Here is a 13200-nt window from a genome sequence, read left to right as displayed (position 1 = left end):
TTCCGCACTTTTTTTCACGAACAACATATTGAAATATTATACCGGGTGTAGCCTGTAATAAGAGCAAATAATTAAAACATAGATCGTTCTCCTCAAAATGAACGACATTAGTTCAGCGACTTTTAAAGTACTTTAAGGTACTATGGTTTACTAATGTTTCGGCGAATAACTTTTGGCAACCTGTTTCATTTCGCAACTTATCATTTCCCAACTGTTTAATATTTCTGAAATAAATCCTGAAATATTTACAGTTTTAGAGTTTGCGAAATGAAAAGTTGCGAAATGAAACAGGTTGCCAAACGTTACGTTGCGAAAAGGCAGTACTCGAGGTACTATATGTCAATCTATTATGACGATTGTAATGATAAATAATATGTTGAAATCCGTCCAGCTGTTTAACCTACAGAGGATTCTAAAGAAATAGACATATATATGTATGTATACAAACATACGCTCAAAATTCTTCTTTCGGGCAGTTAAATCAAAACGTTGTATTTTGAAACAGTGCGTTATTTTATAAAGGCAGCAATTATATCCTTCCCAGACCCATTTAATTTAGCAACGCGATGGCCAATATCCACACGATCGGAATACCGGCGCGTGATTCACACGTTCTGCTGAACAGATTACCGCGTCATCGCTTTGGCCCCCGGACTTGATGACATTAATTGTCGTTATTTTAGGACATTATCGTCACAAATAACTTGTACACTTAATGTGTATGTTTAGAACTTTGGATGGACTTCCATTGTACTTTTGTTTTGGTTCAGATTCTTGACTTTGGGAATTAGACTAGATGCCTAATGGTCGTTGAGTGAAATTTAGCAACTAATTTGGGACTTTTAACGAATGTTGATCCTTATTTAACCTCTTTGTTTCAGCTTGGGAAAAATGTTTTGTAGGTATGTCCGGCTGTCTAAAGACCGCATTTCTCAATCGTGTCTCGCAATCGCAAAAGTTTGTGGACTGATGATTTATTCTGTTTTTTTTTTGTCACATTTTATTCAGTTTTTGGGTTTTTTCCAAAACGTAACCATGGGTGTTGGAAATGTAAGACAAATTCGCGACGTGTGCGGTTCACGGGGCACTAGTGTAATTAGGTAAGATAACGTGTTAAACATATGTAAAAATATACCCCTGCTATCATCCATGGTTTCCTTTAACAAATACATTAAACTTAAAAAAAAAACATATATTTTATTCACATAAATAATTATAGATATGACAAAATGATTCTCCATTTTGAACACCCCAAATTATAACCTTATTTTAACCCATTCACCTCATTCCCTTTCATTGTCGTCAGACCCTATTTACATTCATACACAGATCCGAAAAAGCTAAAACTGACATCACAAAAGATGGACGAATTCTTAAGAATATCACAAAGGCGACTTATAAATACGATTTAAGTCCACATGAGAAGGCAAGCACGATGCTTACCACTTTACTTGACGTTATTTAGACGATATTATGACTTCAGGAAACAGATTTAAACGCTATAAGTACCTGCAGCAGTTAAAAATAGAAAACACATCAAGAAAAAACCATCACTTGTTTTTTGACATTGATAATTGCTTGTTACGAGTATGGTCTAAATTTAATAAAGATACTATGTAAGTCATGTGACACACATGCTTGTTTGAAATGATGAATATACGGAATTGTCGCCCCGTGTTCAAGCATTTTGCGTCACATTCGTGACTGTAAGTTAAATAAAAGCTCAATTCGTAAATAGGTAGCTCTGGGATATCGAACGAATGGCAAGCAGCAAAATAATTTAGCCACATCAAATGTGCCAATCGTCAATTTGAGCAATCATCGAATACTGTGTTTCTTGTCTTTGATTGATAGTTTTATTTTTATCTATGGCACGTCATAGATTATCTTTTTTTTTTAATGGCCGGTCATCAAGGTGCGCCATCTCGGTCTTAAAAAAACTGAAAATGTTTTAATAACAAAGTCAAAGAAGAGCGTCATGCTAGACATCAGGATTAATCGGGACAGATGCGGGATTAAAGTGTTAAGTGACAACTCGCGAGTGGCATTATGACAGGGGCGTGAATTCGGCCCGGGTGACGCAAAAAACATGCGCCTGCGTCTTGACACTGTTTCCATTGCCCGATTATACGTATTTATTTAAAGGGTAAACAAAAGGCAATTTGTTATTTGCGCAAAATTCGACACGTAAGCAAAATAGAAAATAAAGTACAACATACAGATAATGTCAAAGTATAAATGGTAGATTTTTTTGACATTCATAGAAGTGTTTGTTATAGCCTAAATTGAATAAAGATATTTTGACTTTGACTTTTAAGTACCTATTAACAATATTACGTTAAGATCGCAAATGATAACTATAATCGAATCTCTGGCAACTTTATTTTTCATATTTACACACAAAAAAATAACGAACATCCAAACATCGTATATATGTCACATAACAAGAACAGAGAGTTGCGGAATAAATTCTAAATCTCTTATCGTAAGCGACAATGGAAACGCGCAAAAACTAACAAAGAATAATACTTGAACAGTAGCGTTTAAGACTGTTCCTGAATGGTGTCCTAATGCGCCAATTGTTTGCCAATACAGCGAGTCGCTTTGATCACAATATTGTGACGCTATTGTAGCGAGGCCTCTATTGTGGACGCGTTTAATAGAGTTAGGGATGTCGACCCGAAGTTAATATCACCGGTTTTGTTTTGTCAAGAAATGCGGGTTCGTTTTGTATTGCTTTCTCGAGTTATATCTTAACCACAATACGATTTGACACACAAGCAAGAGCATTTTTGTTAATTAAAAAGGCAATGAGTGAGGCTAGGAAGGAACTTTACGGCAATAGTGCAACTTTTTTTAAATATTACTAAACCTTATATAAAATGAATAGATAATCAAAGTCAAAGTCAAAATATCTTTATTCAATTTAGGCTAAAACAAGCACTTAAGAATGTCAAAAAAAACTACCACCGGTTCGGAAAAACCTCTGTTGAGAAGAATCCGGCAAGAAACTCAACGAGGTAATAGGAGTAATTGCTAGAAGTGCCTGCATTCAATTTAGTATAGGATATCAAGCAATTAATTCGCAGATAATTCTGCCATTTTTAAATTTACACAAATCTCTTTTACTAAATCTTAAGCCGAGGTAGGTTAAGTTAGTAGTAAGTTAGAAGACCAGAAGGTACTTTACGACTAACAAACAATAATTATGCCCTGTTCACCATCCATTCATTAAACATATTTGACGGATAATATGATGCCATCTTTGTTTTTTCAGTTCGAATAGACGGGGACGGCATCACATTTATCCGTCAAATAAAATTAATAAGTGGGCGGTGAAACAGCCCCTTAGTCTATAATGTCCGATACTGCCTATTCACGATAATGTTAGTGTCAATAAAAATCGTCGTCGGAAGAGAACTAACGTCGTAGATAGGTCTTCACAACAGCGAAAATTTTCAGTGAAAAGTTGCTCTAATAGACCATTTATAAACTTACGAGTAAAGGAGCTGCCACATCGCTGCTTAAAAAACGGTGACGGTACGGAATCGCAGTGACGCATCGTATGCGTACCGTTTTTAGGGTTCCGGAGCCAAAATAGCAAAAACGGAACCCTTATAGTTTCGCCATGTCTGTCTGTTGTCTATCCGTCCATGGCTTTGCTTAGCGACTATCAATGCTAGATAGCTGTAAATTTGCACTGATATATATATAAACTATGCCGACAAAATGGTACAATAAAAAAGTAAAAAAAATTTTTTTAGTGTACCTCCCATAGACGTGAGGGTTATTGATTTTTCTCATCCAACCCTTAGTGTGGGAAATCGTTGGATAGGTCTTTTAAACCATTAGGGGTTTTTTAACGATTTTTTCATATTCAACTTTAAAGTGCAAATTTTCATTAAAATCGAGCGTCCCCCCCCCCCTCTAAAATCTAAACCGGTGGGTGGAAAAATTTAAAAAAATTCAGGAGTAAGTATATCAAACTTTTAAGGAGAACTATAACGGTTAAGTTTGCTTGATAATTATTAGTAGTTTAAGAGTAAATAGCGGCCTAAGGTATAAAATATACCTAAACTATGGAAGATTCCGTATAAAATACGAACTCCTTAGAAAAATATTACTTAATTTTTTCGTAATGGCTACCCTATTTCGGGCGTGTCCGACACGCTCTTCGCCGGTTTTTATTACATGCTATCCACACCGCTACTTAAAATACGTAAACGTCATGAGTTTACGTTTACGGCACGTCACTGCGATTCCGTATTTTAAGCAGCGGTGTGGAGAGCATGCGATAAAAACGGTGCGCATACGGTGCGTCACTGCGATTCCGTACCGTCACCGTTTTTTAAGCAGCGGTGTGGCTGCTCCTTAAGTTCGTTGTCGCTTGTCGCTCGTGTGTTATTAAATTTGCAAGCTTTACCGAAGAAACAAACATAAATGCTTGCCGAGACACAAAGTATGCCAACTTACTCTTACGCCAATCCGGCCCTTGAATTCAACCAAAACTGCCATCCCTATTTTTTCGGCTAAACGCCCACAGAATTTACGTGCATCAAATTGAGTGTGAACAAATGAAAGGAACAATTTCGGCGATTGTCAACTTGTCAAATGACGCGTCAAGTAAGAGGCGTGTAAAAGCTTTCATGTTATGTCAATCTGCGGGGCGAAGGCATTTGAGGTAATTTAAGGTTAAAACGCAGAACCAATGAAGGGAATAGAAATGCCAAATGAAACGCCTATATGGCTAAAAAATCATACATTTATTTTTTCAGCTATAAATCTGTTACAAAACGCCGCTCCGAAATCGCTGAGAATGGATTATTTATTGAAAATAGTGTTCTTAAAAAGTAAATTTCAATACTGTAGAAATTTCTTTGAAAAAACACGAAAAAAAAAATAATAAGTACTACCCGACCAAGCTAAGTTTGCACCTAACAGTTGCAGTACAAAAATATTTTGGGTTCTAAAACCAGCGTTACTGTACATAACGTGTGGCAACACATGCTGAGTGGAGACCTTTTTGTTGTCCTGTCATGTCACCAAGTAACTTTATTTTAGTGCTAGTTTTAGTCTTATTGCTGTAAGATGGCGGTGCTTATGAAGCCAAAATAAATCTCTCTTTCTTTCTTTAAAAAAAAAAAATTCAACAAATAAGAGACGGAAAAATCATAACACGCGTGGGCGACCAAAATGCTAACCGTACTGACGCGACAGGGCGATCACGGGAAGGTGAGCTGGGAAGCGGGCGGGATTTCGCATTCCAGCGAGGTGCAAGCTTTGTAAATAGTAAATATAAGTATTTTTCTAGAAAATACAAACAACAAAATTCCTAATATTATTAAGCTCTCGTGAGACACATTTGAAAAAAAACGTCGTGAACGCACTCACCTTTGATAAAGATCTTCCGTAAAGATCGAAACTAGTCGGCCCGTTCCTGACTTATAATCTTGAGTTGAAACCGTTTAATTTTGTAATTATAATATTTCTATTTCACTTATTATTAGCTACTTAGTTCTATGTTTTATAAAGCGTCTTCTTGCGAGCGGATCCCCAGTAACACGGAGTCAAATTTCTTAGCAAAAAGTACTTAACAAAGGTAGAAATTAAAAAGAGACACTTTTGATACAGATTTTGCATCTGTAAAGAATGCCGCCTTTGTAATTGTAAAAGGAGAGTTTTCTGTGAAGATGACGGAAAAACTAATTCACACGAATACGTAGGTGTACACCTGCAAGTTGCTTGCAAGACAAATACTCTTTCCAAATCGGATTACAGGGCAGATAGTATCTCTTATTATAACAGCTGCTACTGGCTTGGACTGGGAACTATACCTAATGCGAAATAACAAAAAATAACTTAAAAATGGAACCGACTACAAAACCCTTGAAAATATTTTTCTAGGTAAGTACTAGCTCGAAGTCGGTGCCTCAGCACGAGCCAGCAGGAGTGGGACAATAGTCGTCTACCTCACCTATTATACATACTATGGGTTTCAATCCCACCTGCTGGGTCGTGCTGAGTCACCGACTTCGAGCTAGTACGTACCTAGAAAAATATTTTCAAGGGTTTTGTAGTCGGTTCCATTTTATTTTTTTTAAACATTATAAGCGTAGACGCTGAGAATTTGAAAACACCCTTCTTATTTTCAAAGTTGATTAATAACTTTTATGTCTTATGTTAAATTCACAAACATTGAAATAGAAAGAAATATAAATATATTTTATTTGCATTCAATGTTGTTACAATAAATGATGTTTACAATTCATTTAGGATTTAAACCTAAAAAGTCATGCAGATATTATTATTACAATTCATATATTATTAAAATATTGTTCAAGAGAATAAAAACATTTTTCAGTAAACTAACGGAACAATTGAGTTTTAAAAGGCGTTAATTGGAGCTATTTTATAGTCTCCGGTAAATTGTTGTATAATTTTACGCACATGGCATAACGTGTACACCTTTGAAATTACTAACAAGACAAGTACCTAATTACTTGACAGTGACAAAGGTGCATCTAAATGTGCTCAACAAAATGTCCTTGATGACACAAAATAAGCATCCTTCCATTTGGAAGCCCTCGCCAGAATTACCATATCCTCGCAGAAGTTATCTTTGATGACTCGATTAGCCCACTGCGAGCCCATCAATGCCCGCTTTACATACATTAGTAATTCGAATAGTTGAGGAACGTTTGTTAGTTCGTACGACAAAGACAGCTAGAAGCATGTGGGTTTCTCTGTCACTCTATGCTAAATTACTTTAAGATAGTCCGCAGTATATGGAGGTGCAGTATGGTAATCCAAGTTAGGAGATATTTTTGATGCTATCACGACCATTCCAATAAGTCTATGGCATAAATCTTAGACTCTTGGCCTAATGTTAGACATTCTAGGTTATTCCTATATAACCTGATTACTTCTCCATTCTTAGGAACCCTACATCCTAAAACTGGACTTATTTTTACCATGGGTCCGAGGGGATCGCTAAGAGGCTTAAGCCTATCATAACCACCTGAGTTTTACTATAACGTTGTATTCTATTTTAGTGCTTAATTTTCCAAAGTCTACCTACAGCGGACTCAAGTTTCTTCCACACAGCAATACTGAAACCACTATTGTCTTCGCCACTATAGATTGAATCATTATCATGGTAGATGAAAGACGTCCTGTTGTCCTGCTACCCAATGGCATCTCCCAAAGTCAAAGACAAAGTCAAAATATCTTTATTCAATTTAGGCTATAACAAGCACTATGAATGTCAAAAAAAATCTACCACCGGTTCGGAAAAACCTCTGTTGAGAAGAATCCGGCAAGATACTAATAAAACAAAAACACAAGAAATAAAATTATTTATTCCCTGTTGACAATACGATCTTGACAATAATGAATTTTGTATCCGTTTCATTTTGTAATATTTTTCGGAATTTTATTACAAAAACGTATGCAAAGAGTTCCACAACGACCGGACGGCTGGCAAGCTGTCACGAATCTTTTCTAAATCTACGAAGCAGAAGAACAAGGTGCTCCTGTTCCTTATTTTTTTGCTGGAGCTACTAAGAGAATATTGCTTCTAATATGACGAAAACAAAACTAAGTCTCAGATAGAATAGAATCTGATTAAAGCAGCAGCCAACGAAGTAACACTTGCAAATATTTTCCTAGAGTGAGATAGAAGTACGCTGTTGTATTACTGTACCAAAACGTGCTGTGTCACAGCTTATACGACGATTGCCGGGTTAACACATTTGACTAACATGAGGGTAGTTGATGAGGGTGTCGCGACGAGTTTGGAGTTTTCAGAGATTGAAATGTGCGGTCTGAGCTAGCTTCTTAGTTGTGGCGGCCTAAACCAGCTAATACGTATTTTGGGCGAAAGGGTCTATCATTTAGAAGGTTTAAGGGATTTTGTAGGTTGTTGAAGGAAAGATACGGTTAATTAGGATATGGAATAAATTTTCGAATAAGTTTACGCACGTGTATGATTCTGTATTACCTATTTTTGACCATGTAGGAGGATAATACATCGCAAAATTTCCTGGATTTGTAAACAGAGCTGAATTTTCAAGGTACGCATACAAAAGGTGGTAATGTGGATAAAAAGTAATACATAAATTAGTGGGCTGAATGTTGTTACCATTCTTGTATCATAGAACTTTGTCATAAAATTATTATTGGCCTAGCAAAAGCGAAGCGGTTCAATTCAGCTTTGGCAGAAACGTTTTCATGTCTATGTCCGGATGTCCAGTTGTTCTCTACAGGTCGCGTTTTTCAACCGATTCTCATAAAATTTTATAAGCAGGTTTAATAACTAGGAATATGGTTTTTTTCTGTAAAGAAACGTAAACGTACGTCTGTTGTGTTTCGGCGTGGAGAGTAAGACAGCCGGTGAAATTATTGACACGTGAGGTATCCCATCTTAAGCCTCTAGGTTGGCAACGCGTCTGCAATACCCCTGGTATTGCAGATGTTTATGGGCGGTGGTGATCTCTTACCATCAGGAGACCCACTTGCTCGTTTGCCATCCAATCGCATAAAAATAAGAAAAATAAAAATATATCTCTACCCTCCTGCTCGTGCGTCTACCCTACCCGTGTTGCAGCAGCCGCCGAGTCGCGAAGCTCGAAGAAGTGCTACGGATTGGCCCGAAACATGTCGAGCTAAACTCGATTTAAGACATGAGTTATCCGGGTCAATATCATTTAATAGGATTGAAACTGTTCATGTTCAAAATATTTCGCATAGTTCACGAGGTCTATCAACAGTTCGCAGGGCTATAGTTTAGTAGTTAGAGCATTCAGGCAAGTCAAGCGTGCTTCTTCTTCGAATACCTTCTGACGTGATTGTACTCGAAGTCGAACTGAATCTGAACTACCTCAATATGCAAGCAATTCTTGAACTTGAAAATGAATTGAATGATTAAACGAACTTACCTTAAAGTGAAGTTCAATCATAATTTTACGAACCTCGTTGTCAAAGATATTTACAGTGTAGTTTACGTTGCTTGCAACAAACGTCATCACGTTTTTGAAGATCCAAGAAAAACGAAACGCAGTGTTCTAGCCGTCCTGGTGGCAACACTGCTTGTTCTTCATTACGGTGTTTTGTGTCAAACGTTGTCACTTGTTTTGATTTTCAATAATCAACTGCAATATAAATGGGTTTAAGTACCTTTATTTCATCTTAAACAATCACACATGTATCATCCAAAATCTTGCACGAACTCTAAGAACGTACTTAACTCATAATTAATAAGCAAATGGGCAATAAAGAGTTTTTGCCCCGTTCCGCAGCGTTACCGCCGGTTCTGGCCCGTGACTTCATGACTTAATGAGTTTAACTCGAGTTACGATACATTTAAGGGACGATTTAATATTATTATAACTCTTCAGGACGGGTTTCAGTTGGCGCGAGGAGCTAATTAAGTTACGCTGCGTCGGCATGTGCGGTATTTTCTTGAGGATAATTATACGCGTTTTGTATGGAATACTGTATTCATAATGATGATTTCATCCATATAGATTTCGGCTACAGCTCTCATTATGTATGTGATGAGCAAAAAATACTACTGCCCAAGCCCTCTCAATCTGAGAGGAGGCCTGTGCCCAGTAGTGGGACGTATATAGGCTGGGATGATTAAAATTATAGGACTTTTAGAATATATGAAATAACACAAAGATTCTTACGGTTAAAATTTTGTTAAATAAATCATTATCTCAAAATATTTATAAGCTAAGTACGTATTTGTTTTTTTTTTTAAGATCCACAAAATAAAAAGGAAATACACAGTTTATCCCATAACATAGATTCCTACAGCTATGCTCTAATGAAAACTAGGATAAGATACTATAATGAAACAAACATTCTATCTACTATTGAACAACAGCATAATTAAGAAATGAAATGATTTCACAAGTAAAATAGGGTTCCGAAGCCATTACGAAAAAATTAAGTAATATTTTTCTAAGGATTTCGCATTTCATACGGATCTTCCAAGTTTAGGTATATTTTATACCTTAGGCTGCTATTTACTCATAAACTACTAATAATTCTCAAGCAAACTTAGCCGTTATAGTTTTCCTAAAAGTTTGATATACTTACTACCATCCTGAATTTTTCAAATTTTTCCACCCACCGGTTTAGATTTTAGAGGGGGGGACGCTCGATTTTAATGAAAATTTGCACTTTAAAGTTGAATATTTCGCAAACAAATCACTGAATCGAAAAACGGTCTTAGCAAGCCCCTAATGGTTTTAAAAGACCTATCCAACGATACCCCACACTATAGAGTTTGATGAGAAAAAAAAAATCACCCCCACCTTACGCCTATGGGAAGTACCCTAAAAATTTTTTTTTTGAATTTTATATAGTACTTTTTTGTCGGCATAGATTATATATATATCCGTACTAAATTACAGCTTTCTAGCATTGATAGTCCCTGAGCAAAGCCGCGGACGGACAGGCATGGCGAAACTATAAGGGTTCCGTTTTTGCCATTTTGGCTCCGGAACCCTAAAAAGTACAGACATCAAAAGATAAAATGACAAAAGAGACAAAACATTTTTAATGTGTAATTGTGAAATTAAAATGTCAAACAAAACTAATTTCATTTAAGAACTGTTCAAACAACATACACCGCTCCGTGCGTCCACGGCCGCAGCTTCAGCCTTCGACTGCAGAAGCTAACTTTGCGTTCAGAACTTAGTTGTCCTGCTGTATCTCTGTGCAACTGACAGCTAACGTAAATGAGGATGTTAGTTTATTACACTTGAGTTACTTTACTTTTACGGACGTTTTGAAGCAATAGAAAACTGCAGTTGAAGCCATATGTTGCCTGAAGAGTTAAAGGATCCAAGAAGATTTAGAAGTATCCGCGCCAACCACCTGTGAAATGTTTGGGAATGGAGAATATGTATGATTCAATAACTGACTGATTCTCGGGGCTACATATGCTAATAATCCATTCATCTCTATACCATGGATATCATGCAATTTTCTGAGACATAAACTAACATCCTTCCTGGGGTCAAACTATCTCCAAACCTGCGTAACAGACAGTCAGACTTAGTTTTACTGTAGAGATTATGGTTCAAAAATGATGCCATTTCATGATTGGCCTATAAAAACTTATAAAAATACATGTGTTAAGTATTTAATAAAAATAAAGAATAAAATCGCGATATTGATTATGGGGTAGGAAATAAAGAAAAGCTTAATTTTTTCATCATCTTCAAGATTAAATCTTTTCTCATTCGTTTTCCTTTTCCACTATTTAATCAATCATTCACTCCGTCTCGGCTACTTAAATATAAACATATATCTTGAATTATCTACACGTAAAACTGTCGTATATCTGTACGTAAACGACATCCGCGAACAAATCGCGTTAAAGCGTTCGCCCTCGTCATCGGGTAATTCGGGCTAATTACCCCCCTTACTGAGGGGGGAGTGATTTAGTTAACAGGGGGCTCTCTTGCCCCCGGCACTCATGGTACGTGGTGAGGGTTACGGATGCCTCCTGGCATTGTGAAAAAATTCAGACTGAAAATGAGAATGTGAATCTGGCTAGAAAACTGTTTAGACAGAGAGGTAATGAAAGAAAACTACGTTGTAATAAAATAATGCTTAAATGTAATTAAATTTTTCATAGTTTATTTGCTACGAGTTATAATTTTATTTGTCATTTTTAAACTTATATTATATTACATTAAAAATAACAGAAAGAAAATTTTAGAAAAGTATACACATTTCACGTGAAATTAGAAGAAACGATTGTAAATTCCTTTAGTCGTTTACTTCATAAAACAAGAGCCTACTTATGACTTCTCTTCTTCTAATTGCTCTACCAGCTATCTAAATAAAGATAAATAAAAAGATATGTATTTGTTTATATATTAATATTCAAAGTGGCATCATTAAAACACTAAACTAAACATCGAACCGTTTATTACGGCACATTGTAGTAAAACACATCAAAACCGTAACGCCCCCACGAGCCGGATGCGGTACGTTTACGATCCGTCGTGCCGTCGCCGTGCCGGACGCTCGGATCGTTAACACCCTAACTGCTGCGGTTGCGGACTCACAGACGATAGGAGAAACAATGATCATAGAGTCTGTCTAATGTTACGTATAACGTACATAAAGGTTGAATTCACTTACGAAAAGTGATAATCACTGAGTTAATCGAATTAGCGTTCATTAAGTATAGAAAATAACTCAACAGCCACTTTCTTCTTTTCAGATTCCGAACGTCCTTGGCAATAATCGTCACCCTGCATCTACGTAAGTACTTTTAAATTTTTATGTATAAAAATCAAAGCTGAAGTATTGACACTAAAGCTTGCTGGAAAAAAATAAAGCTCTCATATCGTACTCATAAGTACGATTATAATCATACTACATAATACATAGCTATAAGTTAATACATAATCAAAGAATTCAACAGATAATTAGTACTTGTAAAAACTAATGAACACAAAGGCACTGTTTTATAAACATGTCTTGTTAATCAAAACAGATAATGCACAAAAACATTTTTTTGCTTGTAAATCGACAACAAAAACCGCAGTCGCACAGCAAAAAAAACCGAGGCCATAGAACTCATTTGCATAACACACAACGACCTTTTAAAAAGACTCATTAGTATTCGAATACTCTTGTAATATTAGATCTTACTGGTGTATTCTTTAAGCCTTACCTCTAATTCATTGAAAAGGATTTATGTCTTTTTAAAGTGCACTTGATTCTTCGATTATAATTCTGTCAATGGCAAACAGATGTCGGTTATAACTCAGCGCACAATGCGCTCCCATTATCTGGCTTATCGATTTATTGCACCTCTATTACTAATGTTATTACTAGTGTTTGATAGAAGGTTTGGTTTTGGTTACGGCCATTTTTGCTCAGTGAGTTTCGGCGACAGTTTTGATTTCGGCTGGTGACAGGACGAAACAGTCAGAAACACGGTGTTCGTAATTGATGTAGACAAGTAATGTTTAAGTTAGGAATGTCATCATCTCGGCCTGTATCTACGTATGTCCCAATGTAGGGCCTCCTCCCAGAATGAGAAGGCTTGGACCGTAGCTCTCACGCGGGAGTTTGTATTTAGTAACCCCAATTATTCTTATTTATTTACGTCATGATCATCATCATCTCAGCCGTAGGACGTCCACTGTTGGACATAGGCCTCCCCCA

General features: G+C 36.4%; 1 long non-coding RNA gene across 2 annotated transcripts in view; it reads left to right on the top strand.

The window, feature by feature from the left end:
- LOC141430720 (uncharacterized) overlaps window positions 1–12260 on the top strand; it is a 264703-nt gene extending 252443 nt beyond the window's left edge. The window contains exon 4 of one of the 2 annotated variants that reach the window (XR_012451654.1): window positions 12248–12260. This is a non-coding gene — a long non-coding RNA (uncharacterized lncRNA). The remainder of the gene's footprint in view (window positions 1–12247) is intronic. The other variant, XR_012451655.1, reaches the window with a different exon arrangement.
- The last annotated feature ends 940 nt before the right edge of the window (window positions 12261–13200 follow it).

Source organism: Choristoneura fumiferana, chromosome 8 (genome assembly GCF_025370935.1).
Source record: "Choristoneura fumiferana chromosome 8, NRCan_CFum_1, whole genome shotgun sequence".
NCBI lineage: Eukaryota > Metazoa > Arthropoda > Insecta > Lepidoptera > Tortricidae > Choristoneura > Choristoneura fumiferana.
The sequence above is the reverse complement of the archived record's forward strand: the minus strand, read 5'-3'. Positions and strand labels throughout refer to the sequence as shown.